The 12,076-nt window shown below is 28.5% G+C and overlaps 1 long non-coding RNA gene across 1 annotated transcript in view; it reads right to left on the bottom strand.

The window, feature by feature from the left end:
* The window catches only part of LOC122268908 (uncharacterized), a 128,149-nt gene extending 116,340 nt beyond the window's left edge, over positions 1-11,809 (bottom strand). The window contains exons 1-2 of the long non-coding RNA XR_006224772.3: positions 10,940-11,809; positions 8,425-8,485 (exon numbers count right to left, since the gene is read on the bottom strand). This is a non-coding gene — a long non-coding RNA (uncharacterized LOC122268908). The remainder of the gene's footprint in view (positions 1-8,424; positions 8,486-10,939) is intronic.
* Positions 11,810-12,076: the final 267 nt, after the last annotated feature.

The raw sequence follows: 12,076 nt of genomic DNA, 5'->3' as shown, positions 1-12,076 counted from the left end.
TCAGAATGAGGAACGAAAATTTAAGATAACAGTGATTGTGCAACGATCGCCATGTAACAGTAGGTCTACTGAAAATAATTGACAAGAATCATTAAGACAAAGAAAAAAAAAAAAAAGAAAAGAAAGAAAAGAAGAAAAAGTGACGAAATAATGCACAATGAAACGATCGCTAAGGAGCTAAAGTCTCACTGCTGAAAATAATCTTCAAGAAAAAAATAAACTTCCAAAGACAAAAAGAGCGAAACTATGCATAGCGTTCTATTTCAACACTGATCCTCGCACGAAACTGGGAGTTAGTAAGGTGACGAAGATATTCCACCATAACTAACAGCGTCTTCGTAGCTATCAACAGCTCCGCAAATTGACGAAATCAAACGAGGTGACAGCGTTAGCGTAGGCATGGATGCGTTAAATCGTTAAACCGCGAGCGTTGTAATGTATGACGGCTTAAATCAGATTTCTGATGCATCGCCTAAAACGATAGTCATTATATCGGCCTGCCGATATATGCATTAAGTCGATATTTCGCGATCCTTCGATTTATAGCCCAGTCTTAATGATAATATACATCTTGCTACCACTTGAACTATGCTATTGACGCAACCAGTAGGGAAAAATTTCGTCACATGATATCGTGTGATTGGCAATGATGTGTTCTTTTCAAAGGAGCAAACAAATGTATATAAACCTATGTGTTTTTAGTTTAAAACAATTTTACATTCACAGGGATGCCAACTTGCTCCGCTTTGTAAAATAGTATTTTCTAGTGGTAGCGAAATTTAAGTTACTTTTAGTTTAGTATTTTTCAGTTTAAGTAATTTTTTCACTACTAAATATCAAAAATTATAAGTATCATATGAAATGCAACGTTGCAGCATCATTCTGCTGGATACTATATTAAAAAGTGGGCGTAACTATCCTTCTCTAACAAATTTTACTATATAATTTGCTGCCACTTTATTAAAACTGTTCCAGAAAGCGGAGCAGTTGGCATCCTTGCATTCAGACAAAAAATAAACTAACAACATCATTTTGAAAAAAAAAATCGGTAGCTTTCCGAACAAATCCAATTTTAGATTTAAACCTCCCCCACATTCGAATTAGATAAGATTAAGTACTTAAATAAATCCATACCTGACAACTTTTAATCCCTTCGAGGTTGATTTTTCCCAGTGGTAGTAAAATGGAATTTGAATTACAATTTTAGGCAGAAAAACACGTTTTACTTTGAAAAAGCTTAAGCAGATTACCATGATAGTATCACATATTAATGTATGTGGTAATTTTTTTTTTAAGAATATAATTTTATAAGGGTTTATAAAAGTAAGGATAGTATACAATTACTACTACTTTAGATATAAAAATAGAATGCTCCGCTAAATGCGTAAACGTTGGCAGGTAAGTAAATGCAACAAAACATTTATTCGCCAGGCTACTCAGCGGGGAAAGTTTATAGATATCAAGAAGGAAAAGAACAAAAAACTGGTAAGAAAGACATTTCATTCCAACTTGTTTTTGAGAAAAAAAAATATTCATAAATACCAAGATTGTTTAACAATTATATAATTTATATTGCACTGTTTATTGCCCAACAAAAACGTCGAGTGGTAATTACCAGGACGGCCGAGTCTCTACTTACACATATACTCACATACCTGCCAACTCTTCCGGATTTTCCGGAAGATTTAATTTTCATATTTAAAGTGGTAGCAATACTCAGGTTATTCCAATTAACTTTCTGAATTATAATGATAATTATAAATGAGTTTATAATTATCATTATTTACCACTACATATAAATAATTACAATAAATATATAAAAGCATAATAATCATTGCGCAAGCGAATTTCAACGTGATCAAAATTTATGTATATTTTTGAGTCAGATTGTTTTTCGTTTATTGTTTTACAACCACTCTGAAAATCCATTCTCGGAAAGAGTGAAAGTTGGCAGGTATGTACTCACATTTCTTTAGCTCCCCCGCCCTTTTGTATGTATTTCCGAACTGTAAATATTAATTAGTATTTATTTTTCCATTGTACATTAATTTCACCTTCTTTCGTGTACTTTTTTATTACTTGTAATTTTGTTATTACCTAATAATGGCAAAGTGCCAATTTTTTCTCTCCCAAGAACTTAATTTTGCTCCCCAAAAATTATTTTTGCCATGTATGTTTCTTAGTCTAATTTCAGGATGAATTGGGAAAAGGGCCGTAAGGCCTCAGACGCCCAGTTCCACTACAACGATAGAACGAACGAACAACAAAAGCGTAAATAATCATGAATAGTTTGTAGTTAAGGGGCAACTTTTTCAAAGAAATGTATTAAAGCTCTTAAAGGCTAAAATTTTAGAAAAGCAGTAAGTTCATAAAAGTTAGATCAAAGTCACTGTAGATTAGTTAGATTAGTCACTGTAGCTATAAGTTTAATTTTCATAAAAACTATGACGGACGATTGGTGTACTGATAACTCATTTACTGAATCTTTTAAGTTTGCGATAATCACGAATGTATAATTTCTTGGAGCAACAGAGTCGAAACGAAGTAGATTTTCTATCACTTTTTGTATGGATAGCAGAAATTTCAAAAACATATTTTTACGTGACCCGCTATCAATGTGTTGAAGAAAGATTTTCTCTTTCAGAACGGTTTAATTGCAAGTTCTTTGACGTCTCACTTTCAGGTCTGATGTTATTATTAATTTTTTTTTTTAATTTGACTACATTCAATTGTAACTACCAACATAAGATTTTTATCCTTTTTGATTGATTTTTTTTTACTGATCATCACATTTCACATACTTTTTTCTTCTTCATATATACGGACATTTTGAAATGTTGTCATTTGTCATTGTTCACAAACATGCATTTTAAACTAAGTCTTTATTCGTCAACACTCATTTCGAAATACTAATACTGTTGGACTTCTATTTAACGAACTTTCATTTTGCAAATTTCTCTATTTTGCGATTTTTTTTCGCGGAACCAAGAAAATTATGGAAATTTCTTCGTAAAATAACTTCCAAATAGCGAAGTGAATTTTCTATTTAACGAACTTTTCTTTGAGATCCTCTTTCCCTATTTCCCAAAATATTCCAAAACATTTCATTGACCTTGAATTGATTTCCGCAGTCACTTAACTTTTAGAGAAAGTGGTAAAATTTCTTTCTCTTTTTGTTTGTGTTTCATATAGGAATCCATGCCAAAAATCAATTTACGAGAGGCATAACAGAAATCTCTAAAGCATGGAAGTATGATGTTACAGATCGTACTATTTGTAACAGTTTTGCTAAGACTTGATTCTTAGTCAGTGCTGAGAGTTTGGAAAGTGTGGAGGACGAGGATGAACTTAAAAAATTGTGGGTAAAGTTAAGAGAGAACCACGAAATTAATGGTGATGCACTGATTTTCTTTCTATTAATTTTGAATCGCAGAAACATTAACTGAATCTAATATTTTGGACAGAGTGAAAAACAATACAGCAAGAAATTGTGTCGAAGAAGATGATGTCAGAAATGATGAAGATATCACCAAACCTTCATATGATAAAATCATTTGAAACAATTCAATAGTAGATAATAATTTACAAGAAAAAGGTGTATCAATTGCTATTTTAATTATGTCTAATTTATGAACCTTTTTTGCGTATTTCAAATGGTGATTTTCCATTTAACTAATTTTTCCATATAAAGAACTTTTTATCTGGATTTAGCGACTTCGTTAAATAGAGGTCCAACTGTATTTTTAAAACAATCATTCTCTTAAATGACCTTTTTGGGATATGTCCATTTTTTGAAACCACTGCACCGGCATAATTCTCCTTTGAGAACATATTTATAATTACGAAAGAATTGTAGAACAATGAATTATTTCTCTAACAGAAGTAATATTTGCCAGCTCATGATGTTACATTAATTGTTTAAACATTCATTTCCAACCCAAGTATGGCTCCCAAGTAAGTAACAATGAAAAATTGCTGTTTGGAAGTTTCTAATTTGGATATGTAACAATGGAATTGCGAAAACTTAAATGAAAATTAATACATTAATGGAAATATGTTTGATCCTTGTACACAAAAGTCCTGATAATGATCTGCCAACTTGTACGTTCTTCATAGTATTTGTTTTCCACCACAGGATAATTAGCCACTTTCTACGCTATTTGAAAAAATTTACTCCAGTGATAGCTAAGTTTATGTTTTATTGTATTATTTATTCTTTCATTTAAACTTATTTTCCACACCCCTACGCATAAATGATTTAAAAGTTCATATGCAGAAACATTTTGTTCTAATTATTTCGTCCCGCAGTGGACTGGTTCCCAGCAGATCACCGAAGTCAAGCATCACTGGCTGCTGTCAGTGTGTGTGTGGGGGGGGGGATGACCCCTTAAATCAGTCTACGTAGGGACCGAGGGTGTGCGGTTTTGGTCCTCGTTAAAACTGTATTTTCCACACCCCTACATATAAGGGATTTAAAAGTTAATCTGAAACGCCACTTTCTTCCAGCTCTTTAGTAGTATGGCTTTTAAAATGTTGAGAAAATTACCAAAAACTCTGAAAGCTTTGGTTTTTAAATGGCAGTCAAAATCATTTCAAATGAAATATGAACAAATAGGAAACAAGTAAAAATCATACTACCACATTAAATGTACAAATAAAATCTTCAGGAAAATCCAGAAGAATGACCAGGTATGTCACTTTAATATATATATGTCGGATCTTTCTTGATCCGGTACTTTGGGATTGCATACCCTCCAACTGCTACGGAATTTCCGTAGTTTCAGAAATCTTCTTTTCAGACGGTAACAAAATTAACGTCTTAATATTTAAAAAAAATTAATTTTAGCGTAACTTGTCCACTTTTACTTATAAAAGTGCAGGCCATATGGCTAGATTCTTAAGTTCTGATAAAAGTTTTATGAGAGATCCATTTGCTTTAAAAATTTCTACTTTGGTTCGCCACCACTAGAAAGAATTATTTTCAAAATCCTCATAAGTTGGAGGGTATGGGATTGTTTTGTAATTCGCAAAAGCTAATTGGAAAAGTCACCAGTATTTTATTTTCGAATGAGGCTGAGACTCTTTAAAGTTTATTGAACTAAGCCCAACTACCTCAGAGAAGTGAGGGTTTCCTGTAAATAGCATTATTAAAGGTTTATTGCGAATATTTTTAAGCAAATTCAATCCTTTAACCCCTTAATGAGCATTCACGAAAAAAAGAGAAAATGATATGAAAAACACCCAAGGAACCAAGGAATGAATATATGAAAAGCACCCAAGGAATGAATATATGAAAAGCACCCAAGGAACGAATATATGAAAAACACCCATACGTCAAAAGTGATAGTTCACATTTGTTATTATATCAAGTGGGTATTTTTTTTTCTTTTTTAACCTACACTTTAGCTTTAACCTCTTCTAGACAGGCGAGTCATATATGCATTCTCAGGTTTTTGATAATCATGGTAACAAAAGATAAAACTGGTAGCCAAACTATTTTTATAGCAGTTTATTTGTGGGTGGGGAAGTAATAGTTTACCTTATTTAATTCACCGCCACTTAGTTCGAATTAAAAATTGTATAGTTACACTTTTAACACACAGGGATTGGATGTGATTTAAAGTAAAAGCAAAAATAAGTGTCAAATTAGTTATGACCAAACTTATGCTCCGGTTTTTTATTTTTTATTATCCTGATTCTGATTCCGTGCGACTACTTCATGACTTGCCTGCCCCGAAAAGGTTAAAGAAGTACTCCGCTTTGACATCAGATATAAATATTTATGTTATTAACACACTACGGTTGGCAGAACTATAGGGCAGCGAAATATATCCTAATAATAAAACACTTGCACAAATTGATTAAATCTTCTCCGTTACTTCCCGCAATCAATCAAGATCTGATATTTTATACAACCACCTTACTCAATTGTGATTTTCCAAATTGCGATTTCATTTTACATCGTAAGATGCTTAATTTGCGATTCCCAATTTTTTTTAACTTTTTTGCAGTCATTTTTGATAGCGATTCAAAAGCATGAATAGTGTTTTACAAACAAAATATTCACATACTTTTTTGTTTTTATTGTGTTTATGAATAAATAAAAGAAAAGAAAAACATGGGTATATGCGTGCCATACTGTTGAAAAAGCAGCTTGTTTTACCACAAATTTTGAAAAAAGTGGCTTGACAATAATTTTCTTTCCCTGCTTATACTATAAATGCTGGAATAGGATTTCAGAATACTTATATTAAAATTTTTATTCATATTTATTTATTTGTTTGTTTGCAATATGGCTTATCATACAATATTGCCAAATAAACAAAATTTTTAATTTAGAGTTTCTTGCTGCTTACCTTGATTATTCTACTGCATGACAGAGCATTTAATAAAAATTATTATCTATATAGAGTATGTATAAAGCCGAGCAATAGAAAAATCAACATAAACTTCCAAAAATTGAAAATTGAGTTTTTCATTTATTAGACATTTTTGTATGACTCATTGCAAATTAATCATTTTCAAAAAAATCATTTTCAAAATTAAATTTTGTTTTACCAGTTCTTTGAAATTCTATTTTAGCGTTAGTATTAGCAATAGAAAAATAAATAGTAGTCAATCCAGTCTTCTCGAAATCTACAGTGAGGCTCTTACGTTGTTCAGTCACTTACTTAACATCAATTGCATAGCAGTATATCGATTACGATTTTTATTAACTTCTATGACTCAGTCTTTTAACCCCTTAATAAGCCATTTATTTCTAGTAAAGGTAAATTAAAATATTTTTGGAATTGAAATTGTTATAAGAATAGTAATTGATGTAAGAAAAGAAAACTTATTTAGTTTATAAAAATAGCTTTTTTTTGGTGGCAAGTATATTTAACATGACCTATTAGGAACTTATTGAATTTCATTTTTCTTTATAAAATAAATTTTATAGATGCTACAATTTTCAAAAGGAAATATACATTTTATAACTTTTACATGTTTTCGTAAACATGAAATGGCTGCCAATTTTATTCAAACGCTCTTCAAGAAAGCTGAAGTTATTAACAAATGGAAATCTAATTTAAAAGTGGCAAAAAAGTTCCCCATGGACTTTTAAAAATTGGTGGTAAGTATACTTACCACGGCCTTAGAAAGGGTTAAAGACAATATAAAATTCTTGAACCTTAAACTTTCACCGGAATTTTTTTTAATAGATCCATTGAAAGTCTGCAGTTATTGTAACTCTTCATGTATTAAATTAAGGGATACTAGTATCAATTTAATATAGCAACCAAAAATAACCATAATAATCAAAAATACCAAAATTTGGTTAGCAAATTTGGTTCATTTTGGTTGTCAAAAATAAATGATTATCTTGAATTAAAGAACGAGCTGGATTTCATTTATTTTTAAACAATTTGGGTCCAATTTAGTAAAAATAATAAAAAGTCAATTAGCTTCCATAGTTTTAGTTTTATTTTGTATTTCAATTGAATAAATGTTGAATAATACCTATAAAACATTAACAAAAACAATAAGACATAAATAATCGACAGCATGTACCAGAGATGGAAGTTTTTCAATCCCTTTAGCCTTTTAAGGCAGATGGGACACCAGAGTCCATTTTATTATTTTTTCTGACGCTCTAATTACAAGCAAAAAAATGTTTTATATGAACGAAGACCAGTATAATAGCTCATAAACAATCCGTAAGGTTATCGGAATTATATTTGTACTAAAATAAAAATCAAAAGAAGTAGTTTGAAAGAAAGATTTCTTCATTCATATTTAAATATGTATCAATAATTGATTTTTTAAATTAAAGAAATTTCAATGATGAAAAACTTTCTCTAGCAAATAATTGCAAATAAGTGCAAATTTGAAAAAAATTGTGTTTCATAGTTAGTTGCATTTGAAAGAGATTGTTTGTGTTCCATGCCGTATTTCATTACCATAAATTATTAAAATGCTAAATTTAAAATTTTTCACTTATTTTGACCAAAATTAATACAAAATTATTAAAAAAAAATATGCTTAAAAATAATTCTCCGTCAAAGGGTTAATTTCAATTTTTTATACTTTTTTCTCGCCGTTCTTTACGATTTTCCATTGAGATATTTTGCTTAAGTCTACCTCTTTCATCAATAATTGATTTTTTCTTTCTTTTTAGAATGATATTAGTATTTTAAAGAAAGATCTGAACAATTCAAGTTCACTCAATATTTTTTCTAAAGTTATATTAAAACATTATTTGTTTATTTTAATACCCTCAAGTTGAGGAACGTATATAACCTAGATAATCTTTAAATAACATTTATAGAAGTGTAACAAAAATATTGCAATAATTTCAAAATATTGTATTAATGTAAAAATATTGTAAAATATTGTATTGTATTAAATATTGTGTTTGATTTCATAGGTTAAAATTTCACTCACCAAGCATTAGGATTTAAAGTGAAGTGTACAGATTGAACTACACATCAGAAAAGCAATATACCTGAAATAAAATTAAGAGTAAGTATTGTTTTATTTGCATCATTAATTTTTCTATTAATTTATTTTTCTCATAATATTGTTTTTTAATGCTTTATGAAGATGCCAGTGACACTTAAATATTAAAAATCATTTGGTAAGGTAAACGAATATTTGCAAATTCATTAATCCCAGTTATTATAAATTCCTTATAATAACTATCTATAAATGGTTTAAATGGGATTTAGTGTTGGTATAAAATTTTAAAAACTGTGGAATTTTTCCGATAATTTTCTTTATTTATGAATTATAACCAGGGCAGCCAGTTACCGCTCTTTTAGTTTTGAAGAATGGCAGGCAATTAACCTTTTGCATTCCGAGTACTTTTAAATGCTGATATCAGCACTATAGCATTTAAATACACAATAAAGTATTATTATACAATTTTAAAATTCTTATAATGCTAATTATTAAGATGTAAAATTTCTTAATTTTAAAGTGGCGACTGTTGATAATACCTCAATGGAGACATCGGAGTGCAAAGGGTTAATAGGGAAGTTTTGCTAATCAATTTTGCATTACGGCATAATTTATTTTTTAAAATGTGTAGTTTTTGTTATACTTTTGTTATTAAAGTATGATTTAACTACCCTTTGAAATTTTTTTCTCAAAAAGAGTAGAAAGTTGACAACCCTCTACATATGTATAATACAAGTTTAGCATCATACAATTTTCAAAGTATTAATAAAAAAATTTGTATTATTCATAAAAACTGTAAATACAAACAAAAGTAAACTGTGTAGACAAAAATCGCTTGTTTACACGGATATAAAATTGTTTTATTATTTTGATGTTAGTAGGGGAGATAGGGGTAAGTGCGGATAATTTTTATAAGAATATGTAATAATATTATAACTCCTATTGTTAAAAACGATAAATAAAAATAGTATTAAATGACAATTAAAAAAGAAAATTAGTTTGTAGTTACTTGGATTTTTAATTTTCAACTTAATAATCAAGTGTTTGTCGTACAATTGCGTATGGAAGGGAAGTGGAATTTTGCCAATTTGCCGAAATTTACAAAGAAATTTCGATTGATAAATGACAGAAATATTCCATTTATCTACACTAGCTTATGTCCACACTAGCACTATCTACACTATATAGTCTTAAAATTTATGTAACTTTTGCATATACTAGTAAATTTCCTTTTTTAATTTATTTCATATCACATGCATATACAAGTTTAGTACCATATTAGTTTCTAAATACTACTGCAACAATAAGTTTCATTTATAAAAACAGTAAATACAAACAAAAATAATGTGCACAGTCTTAATTGTTTATTTTATAAGAAACAATATACTTTTTTTTAACATTAATACATAATTTCAAAATTGTGTAACTTAACATTTAATTTTTCATAAATATATTTTATAGCACGCACGTTGTATATTATTTATTTAATTTTCTAAATATTTCTGATAACAATGAGTTTTATTTACAAAAAACCTTAAACACCCATGAATAATACGGGTAAAATAAAATTGCAAATACAAAAATCAAAATTTTGATATCACTTTCAGTGATAAAAAATTTATTCAACTTTTAGGTGAAAAAACAATTAAAATAATTAGATGTTCTTAAAGTTTTCTCAAATAAATATTCGAAATATTCTAAGTAATTTTTTTTATCAGAATTACGTTTATTCCTTAAATTCAATTGTTTATAAGTATTGTTTCAATTACAAAAGCATATGTATTAAATATTTACATTTAGTATACTAAATAAATTAATACAAAAGTACATAATACATAAAATAAATTAATTAAATAAATAAGAACTTGAGGTACAAAAATTCCCGAAAATAATATTTCTTACAGCTTAGAATTCATAACTAACTAAATTGATTGATTAATTAATTAAAAAGTTTGGTGAAAAAATCTTCGAAAATATTGTTTTTTATAACTTGGTATTAGGCTAGCAATAGGCAATACTTAATTAAAAAAAATTAAGCCAAATTATTTGTTAAATATTATACATTTAAAAACTTATATAACTAACAGCTCATATCAACGGAAAGGAAAACAGGAATCAAAAAATTTTAATTCTAAGGTGTATCTTAAGTGCAATTTTTTTTTTTTACTATACAATGTTTATTAGTGCTTTACAGCAATATTTTAAAATGTATTTATTTTATAAAAAAATTTTAATAATGATGTTAAAATATATTTCAAGTTGAGAGATGCTTTTCTCTTTAAAAAATTTGAGCATCATTCCTGTAAAAAATGCTACATAAACAATAATTGGAAATAATTAAAACACGTGACTAAAAGTCGTGTCTTATTAAGATAAGAATTATTTATAAACACAATCCATAGCTACGTAACAAAGTTTTATTTATATTTTAATTTCCTTTGCTAAAGAAATATTCCAAAAATAAAACAAACGTCAGAAGAGTGTTTTTATTTTTTCTTACCTGAAAAAATAGCTTGTTACTGAATTGTCTTGAAAGATACTCACGAAAAAACAGTTAGTTTCAGAGTGTCAAAAATATATGTCACGAGTTCTCATAAATAAGTTTCAATGACATTTGGCTTCTTTCCAAAAGATCTGTATTTCATTAACTTCACGGACCAATAGACATCACGGAACCTTCGACCCACCCTCAAAAATTCGTGTTCACCTGACCTTTCTTCTCTAGATTCTTTCCCTAAAATGTTTCGCCCCTTCCCCGAAATAAAATACTTTGTCAGCACCGTCAACATTGGAAGCTCATATCTCAACAATCCGATCTAGCTATTGGCGATATATCGCCTCATTGGCGTTCAAGAAAAATGTTTTCATCATGAGACGACGATGTTCATAGATGTCGTTATCTCTGGTAAAGGGTTTTGGCTTATTAACGGGTGAAGGAGTTAAGCTTTTAATATAGATATCAAATCACGTAAATATTTGTTTTTTATATACCTATTAACAACTAAAATTTTTAAAGATATATTAATGTAAAATTATTTATAAACAACAAAAATTTAAAATGGTAAGAATATTTGTAATAAATAAAAATACAAGATTATTTAACAATGAAATACGTGATGTTAAATGAACGCTTCCGAAATGAGAGTAATTAATTGTAATATTGCTGGAAGTATAATTGGTAATTAATTGCAATATTAAGTAATGTTTGCAATAACCAGTAACCTTTGCAATATTGCTGGTAGCCAGTAAACCAGTAATATTTGCAATATTACTGGTAATTTATTGAAATATTACTTCAGGAGAGAAGGGTTGAAAAGTGATACATCTGAAAGCAGATAAAGTCAAAAAGTCATGTTTTCTAAAAACTGAGAAGTGGTTGCATGCTATCGAAAAGAAGAGCACCCTTATATGATATTAATTTATATAATTTTGACTCGGATCAAAAATTAGCCTCATGTGATATTGCAATTATTTATAGTAAAAGGAAAAATAAATAAATAAATAAATAAATATATATATATATATATATATATATATATATATATATATATATATATATATATATAATTTTATGTTATTTTTTTTTTCTGGTGTAGAGAGAAAATAATACATAATCGACGTGCTTGACCTTGACTCT

Source organism: Parasteatoda tepidariorum, chromosome 12, assembly GCF_982258835.1.
Source record: "Parasteatoda tepidariorum strain Cologne lab strain chromosome 12, Ptep-v5.0, whole genome shotgun sequence".
Lineage (NCBI taxonomy): Eukaryota > Metazoa > Arthropoda > Arachnida > Araneae > Theridiidae > Parasteatoda > Parasteatoda tepidariorum.
The sequence above is the reverse complement of the archived record's forward strand: the minus strand, read 5'-3'. Positions and strand labels throughout refer to the sequence as shown.